This window comes from Osmerus mordax, chromosome 17 (genome assembly GCF_038355195.1).
Source record: "Osmerus mordax isolate fOsmMor3 chromosome 17, fOsmMor3.pri, whole genome shotgun sequence".
Classification (NCBI taxonomy): domain Eukaryota; kingdom Metazoa; phylum Chordata; class Actinopteri; order Osmeriformes; family Osmeridae; genus Osmerus; species Osmerus mordax.
The window spans coordinates 7,432,229-7,439,956 of record NC_090066.1 but is presented as its reverse complement, the minus strand read 5'-3'; positions in this window follow the sequence as shown (position 1 = coordinate 7,439,956).

The window sequence follows — 7,728 nt, the reverse complement described above, 5'->3', positions numbered from 1 at the left end:
TGAAAGATGTCATGTGTCAAAGAACAAAAGTCAATCCCCCATGTGAAAGCAGTTGAAGCCATATCACAGCCATGATCAGTGATCAAAGCCATATCTCAAACTACGATCAAAAGGCTCTGCCTGGCTCCATACCTCATCCCTCCAGCAGGGGGCACAAGCCTACAGAGCTGAGGGGAAGGCAGAGTCTGGAGTCTGCCCCAAAACGCAACTGTATTTTATAATATTCTTTTATTTATGTATCAGAAAGCGAGATGGCGGCTCCGGGAGATGTTCTGACGTGCTGATGGGGTGGGCTCGGCGCGGTCCACTGCTACTCCGCAGTCTGGAACACATTACAGCATCGGCGTTATGAAGAGAGTGTGAGGCCTAAACTCAAATTAACTGCACACTCTCATTTTAGAGAGAGAGAGAGAAAGAGAGAGAAAATGAAATGTTCCATTTGCATGCGTGCGTGGGAATGGAGAGAAAGAAAAAGGCAGAGGGAGAATTATTCAAGACTAACACAGGTAATGTATATGATAATTTATTGTATACATTACTTTGGTACTATCCCCAATGAGCCTCCAAGAGAGATGATTGTGTATCTTCTAAAAAAACGATTGGAGAGCTCTTCTGGGTGGGCCTCAGTACACAACTCAGATGAAGTCTTGGCGGGCTTAACTGTTCCTCTCAGTCATGAGCTAGGTAGACCTATCCATCTCCTCTCACCCCCTCTGGACACATCCATCTGCTACAGACACTCTTCATCTATGTACTGGAGTCAGTTATATCTTAAACAGAACCCACACTCTGTAAAGCTTGGGGAATCCCCAGTCCCTCCCTCCCTCCCTCCCTCCCTCCCTCCCTCCCTCCCTCCCTCCCTCCCTCCCTCCCTCCCTCCCTCCCTCCCTCCCTCCCTCCCTCCCTCCCTCCCTCCCTCCCTCCCTCCCTCCCTCCCTCCCTCCCTCCCTCCCTCCATCCCTCCGATCCTCTTTCTTTCCAAGCCTCGTCCACTGCCGTGATTCAGCACTGGAACACAAACCCAACAGTAAATATTAGACAGTTCAGTTGGTTTTAAAAGCTGCAGTGTTTCCACAACAGTGCGTGCCAGAACTTGCTCTCAGAACGGTGATGCGGGCATGTTCTGCTGTCTGCCTCTCAGTGTAAACCCTGCCCTGCAGAGGCCAGCGTGCCACCCCACACAGACTCCTGGAGACAAAGGCTGTTGCTCAGTGGTTAGAGCATCTGACTGCGCATCAAGGGGTCACAGGTTGAACTCCCCCCCATGTACATTGCTTTGGATGAAAGTGTGTGCTCAATGAGGTCATTGTTATTACACACCATGTGTCCTGTACTGTACTGCCCTGTGTTGTACTGTGCTGTGCTGTACTGTACTGCCCTGTACTTCCCTGTGTTGTGCTGTACTGTGCTGTGCTGTACTGTGCTGTACTGTACTGTACTGCCCTGTGTTGTACTGTGCTGTGCTGTACTGCCCTGTACTGTGCTGGTCTGTACTGTGATGTGCTGTACTGTACTGTACTGTACTGTGCTGTGCTGTGCTGTGCTGTGCTGTGCTGATGTCAAACAGAGGCGCCACAGCACAATGTGTGGCAAGCACGCACGACACGGAGCCAAGAGTGAATTCATTGCACGAGAACATATTGTAGTCATTAATCATCGGCAAAACCAGAGAAAGTATGAGTTAATTGCCAGAGAGTGTACCAGCCAAGACATAAACTCCACATTGCAGTTCCCATGCAGACAACGTCCCCCAGCTCAGATGGAAACACGCGTGGAGCTCCCATACATTTGACACTTTGTTCATTTAGCAGAGGCTGTTTTCCCAAGCGATGTGCAGGCACCCACCCCCCCTACACACTCCTGATCCTCATCTGGTGTTTGTCCTCGGCTATCTGATCTGGGCTCTACAAAGAGAACTAACAATCAATGAAGGAGGGATGCAGCTCTGAAGAGAGGGTAAACAGACTGAGTAAACTATGAGCCTGGCTGAACCTCTTCACCTCCTCCACACCAACCTCCTCCTCCTCCTCCTCCCCCTCCTCCCCCTCCTTCCCCCATTCCCCTCTCTCATTCAGGGCTTGTTTGACTTGTCGACAGGAGGCTGGGCCTCAAATTACAACCTTTTGGTCTTTGTTTGCTCATTGTCAACAAAGGAGGCTCACCCATCTCGTAGTGACAGTGCATAACTCACACCTTTAGAGAGAGCCTCTGCTGTGACTCTCATGTGGTAGGTGGAGCACACACACACACACACACACCCACCCATGCACACACACACTAACACTTACATATGTGTTATGTGGTTGGTGGAACGCACACTAACACTCACACTCAGAGAGGTGCAGACACTAACGCTCCCAGATGTGTTATGGGGTAGGTGGTACTTAGAGAGAGCTAGTAAAGACACACACACACCCTGTGTGTGCTTGGGAATGTGTTATCATGTGTGCTGTCTATCATTTAGGGATTTGTGTGGGTCGGCGTGCGTGGTTGCGTGCACCTGTGTGAGTGTTAGTGTGTGTTGGGTGTGTGTGTGTTTCTGCGTGTGTAAGGCGGTTGCGTGCACCTGTGTGTGTGTGTGTGTGTGTGTGTGTGTGCACATGGTGGGGTCTAAACGGCGGAGGTCGGTTTGTTTGACCCTGGAGTGGCTGGAGTAATGGTACCCGGGGGGGTTAAAGGTCAGATGGTGATAGTGAGTGTGTTTGTGTGCGGGGTGTGGATAGAGTTGCTATACACAGTCTGAATGGCCACAGCCCTGACTTCAACCACACCGGCTGGGAGCTCACACACACACACAGACACACACACACATTTCTTTTGTACTGCTTCACCCTCTCTGGGTGAAGTGAGCTGAAGAGATTGATGACAGAAGCTGTGACCTGAGGGCATAAGATAGACTGAGGCTCGGAGAGAGAGAGAGTGATATCTCTCTCTGTCTGTCTGCTTCTGTCTGTCTCTCTCTGCCTCCGTCGCATTCTGTCTCCATCTAGTTGTCTATCGTTCACTCTGTTTCTCTCTCTTACTCTTTCTCTCTCTCTTGCATTGTACATGTGTACGTATGCATGTCTCTCTCTCCTCTCTCTGTCGTCAAGTGACCAAGAAAGATCCCGCTCCGATAAGAGGAGAGACCCTCTGCTCACTTGAAAACTCGCGTGTCTATTTGGTCAAGAAGAACAACCGGTGTCCCTCCAGATCCAATGAGATCAGATCCTTTTAGAGTCAGAGGAATGGGACAGGAACAGCACTGCTGTGAAGGACTCGCTCAACGGGATTTTATGGATTCCTCTCCATGTGTGTGAGAGGGTTCAGCACAAACAAACTGAATACAATTGTGTTTATTTTATTTTTTTTATTGCTGGGGCTTTAGAAACACAACTTTCAAAATAGATGAGACAGACACGAACAAATGAATCTTGTAATAACAGACTACCAATGACAAATACCCACAAGGCACACATTCACACAGAGAAGTATTCACTGTGCTCCCCTCTGTGGATTTTTGCATACAGTGAAAGAATGTGAAGGGGCTGGACCCTTACTGGTGGTGACAGGAGAGGCGGAAACCTCCAGGAGGGAAACTAAACTAGCAAGGTCACCTTTTCTCTTCCTCTCTCCCCTCCTCCTCCGCCTTTTGCTCTCAGCTCACAAAATATGCCCTGAAGACCTACAGCTAACCTGTCTGGATCTGTCCAGGGCTATAATTTGAGTCAGGCTAAACGCAGACACAGTTTACCACTTTATTGGCAATTTGTTTGGGGATTATTTCAGTGCTAGTTTGGCAGCAGCTGTGTTGTGGCTCTGTTCTTAACACAGCGGACATTTTGTTTTTGGGCAGCAGAGTACTGGTCAACTCTTTGTTGGGAAGAGAGTTCTCCTTACCAACAAATGAAGGCCAGTCTGAACTTTAAAGCTCAAAAACATCTATCTATGGACACAGGATTTGATCCACTTGACTCTACTTACAATTGAGCTGTTTTTACAAGCTACATACCTGCCCCGTCGTGAAACCAGAGAGGTGTCAGTGTGACTGCTTTCAATGCAGCAGTAAAACCAAACAAACAGAGGAGAGGATCCGGAGGGCCGCCAGGTGCTAGCGAGCGCTGTGGCCCGGGGCGGCCTGCTGTCACCGTCACCCTCATAAATCCTCACACTCAGTCTCTCGTCACGGACGACCCTCAGTCCTCTCTCACACCCATCTACCGTTGACGCTATGACGCTAGTAGCAAATACAAACAATGTCATCTATTTGGAAATATATCTGTGTCTGCTGTGTGTGTACTAATGTTTTCTAAATGCTACGTGCACTGTTTGCTCATTGCTTTGGATACATTAATCAAATGGAATGTGTTCATTCCACACTCGCGTACACACACACCTGCACACACACACACACTCCTAAATATTCCCAGACTGGTTCGCCATGCAGGCTGGCGGATGGTGGTGCATTCTCTTACGTCTTGGATTGTGTTACATCAACGTTTGTCCCTGCTAGAGAGTGAGAGACCTGAGGGATGCAGTCAACCACGCTTCAAGAGAGGTGTGAGAGAGGGAGAGAAGGAGAGAAGGAGAAGTGTGGATGGATGCTTTTGTTTGTTACTTCTGTTTACTACCTCTCAGTTCCACACCTGTGCCAAGAGTTTACAATTGTACCGAAAGAGTTACTAGAAGCCTGCTTGAAATTCCTGCCTTTCCCCCCTCCTCCTCCTCCTCCTCCTCCTCCTCCTCCTCCTCCTCCTTCTCCTGCCTTTACTTTACGGGAAGGGTGGGGTGGGGGGTGGGGGGGGCGAAGTTATTGTGGAACATTTGTCAGACAGCCAGTTGTTGAGGCTGGGCCAGCTAGTGATTTATGGCACAAAAAAAAAGAAAGAAATGCACCAGTATCTGCTTTTAATCATACAAGCCCCCTAGGCTGGGCTGGTGAAGGCAGCGGTGATTTTCATAAGGAGGGCTGAGCTGAGGAAGGATGAGGGATGGGCTGGGCTGTCAAGGAGGACTCCACCTGTGTCAGGGATGACTCCACCTGTATCCTGGACCCGTATCTGATTGTGAGGTTTCCGACATTTTAAAATACATATGATTAAGATTGTATTTATCAAGCAGATGCATTGCCCACAGTCTTAACTCAATCTTGTCTTGGGTTTATCCATCTGTAAATTATCCATCTGTAGATTCCATCAAAAAAAGTACCAGACTGGTGTAAATGTAAATTTTCATGTAAAGTGTTCAGAACAATTCCAACTTTTACATTTGTCTGCAGAAGTTTTTGCCGTGATGCATCCAACTTAGGCTGTGCCCGATTCCTCTCTGTGTTGCCATGACAACAATCTCTGGGGCAACAAGCAATGTGTCCAAACTTTTGACTGGTACTGTACGTCCTTCTCCATAAGCGGTCCGCCTTCCAAAACACAGATAAATTGACCCACAATAATATAATGTTTCTGTGTTTTTAATCAGGGCTAGCTTTTCCCAGCTTAACTCTTTAGATTGGTGGTCAGCGAAGAATTGATTGCAGAGCTTAGCTGAACCACGCAGATCAAATGACTTCTAGAGGAGTGAGTCACAGTAGAAGACATGGTTCTGAGTGTGACTGTGTGAGAAAACTTGTCAACAGAGTTGAATCACAGCCACTGGTATTTGTGGTGGCTGATGGGTCACGCTCATAACTCTTGTTTTTCAATCATCGAACAACTTTATTATGGGATAGAAGCTGGTCTCCCACAGCAATTATTTCTCTGAAAGTCATTTGATTGGCAAGGTTTAGTTAGGGTTAGAATGAATTCTTCGTTGACCAACAATCTAAGACAAGCTAGGAAAAGCAAGCCCTGATTAAAAACACATAAACATAATATTAATGTGGGTCACTTTATCTGAGCAGCAACAGTGTTTGATTGTAAGTTATTGTTTAATTCATTTTCTCAGTTTACTGTTTGAGCCCCAACCCAGCCCAAAACAGGACCCAAGGAACACACAAAGAGGTAGTAAAAAGTTTGACTCCATTCCTCCAGCAGATTTCCTGAGCTTCACAACAAAAGAATAACAATTTCAGCGAGCCGCCCGTGGACATTTAATATCATAAACATCTGTCTCCATGTCCCCACATCTGGTAACAATGAAGGCAAATTAGCTACGAAATTCAAAGTGTCTGGCACTGAGATAAGGCTCTGGCATGCTAAATTTCTTTTTCAGGGTCCCAGTTGCCAGGATCGGGAAGGCCAGCTATGGCCTGAGGAACTGATTTAAGATCAGTTTCGGAGAGCTCCTTGTATATGGGTGAAGGTCAGGGCGATGGGCCCAGAAACTGATCCCAGACCAGGGGTAGAGGACTCCAACCTGCCCTCCCATCCCCCAACTGCCAATCACTGGTGGTCTGGAGGAATAGTCAACTTCCTGTCTACTTTCTTTGGAGCCAAAATCAAAGCGGGGAAATTATTCTGCAATCTGGCTAGTGTTTTCTTTTCCCTCCGGCAGAGAACAGGACTGTTCTAGCTGACTGCAGTCTCTGCAGGAGAGACTCTCCTTATTTCTGTGGAGAACTTCTTAACCTACCACCTCCCTCCTTTCCCTCCCCTCCTCCCCCCACCCCCCTCACCACCATCTCCTCCCCCATCCCCTTGTTATGCTACAAATTGTTTCTTGATGGCAGTTGTTTCAGAACTCTTCCCAGAGGAGTAAATAAACGGTTAGGGCCTCACCAAATTGTGGAGAGGTAAATTGCTTCTACAAGTGTAATTGCTGCATGCATAGTTATGTTAAATGCAACAAAAAAAAGTGTATGCTGGTGAGAAGTCTCTACCAAAAACACAACAGTGTGGGAAAACCCACAATCATCGTGCCATACCCCCTGGAAGTTAACAAACACTATGCTGTGATTCACGCATTTTGAACTCAATAGTTCCTCACTTCCTGTGGTTGTGATTCTCAACCCTGGTGTGATTCCTATCACCTCTCATCACGCCAACGTAAGGAGCCAAGTTTGAAAGTTTGATGGTCTGGTTTCTTAGATCTGGTTTGCACTCTATGCTGACGAGGGGTGCCAGGATGAGAGCATCTGACTCGAGCAGCTGTGTTCCAGGTGTTTGATCGTGTGTGGCTGCAGCGTCTCGTCTTCATCCCAGGTCCCTTGGTGACATAGCAGAACTTCCAACAGACGACCCTCACGTGTCGGAGCTACATTCACACAATTCGCCCTCTCCAGGTGTGGTCAGTCAAATAAGCTGAGTCAAATAAGTCAATAAGAGGGGGGGGTGGGGGGAGAGATGAGCTCTTCTATCAGCAGATGTCGGTTTTCGAAATGTACCCTCTCGGAGCTACCACCAAGCACCTCAGAGATTTTAGTGTAATAATAACAGAGCGTTTAAAAATCTTATCTTCCAGTCTTACAATTTTCTCAATGGGATATCTCACTAAAGTTCTGTTGAACACCTGGCACCAGATGAACCCTCCTCCTCCTCGCTAACACTGCTCCAGTGTGGCAGTCACCAAGGCCGCACGATGCCTTCCAAGTGCAAGTTTCAACAGCTAGCCTAGCGCACAGCTAGCCTAGCGCACAGGCTCACCTTTTTCCTCCCATGTTGAAAAGGAGAGGCCTGAAATAACAAACCCAAAATGCGAAGAAGTTGGGGCGGGGGGGGGGGGGGGGGGGGCGGTGGAAGGGAGGGGGTGGGGAGAGGCAAGATGAGTCATCTGGTGGAAAGTCTCCATGTGCTGAATACTGCGAGAGCTGCTTTC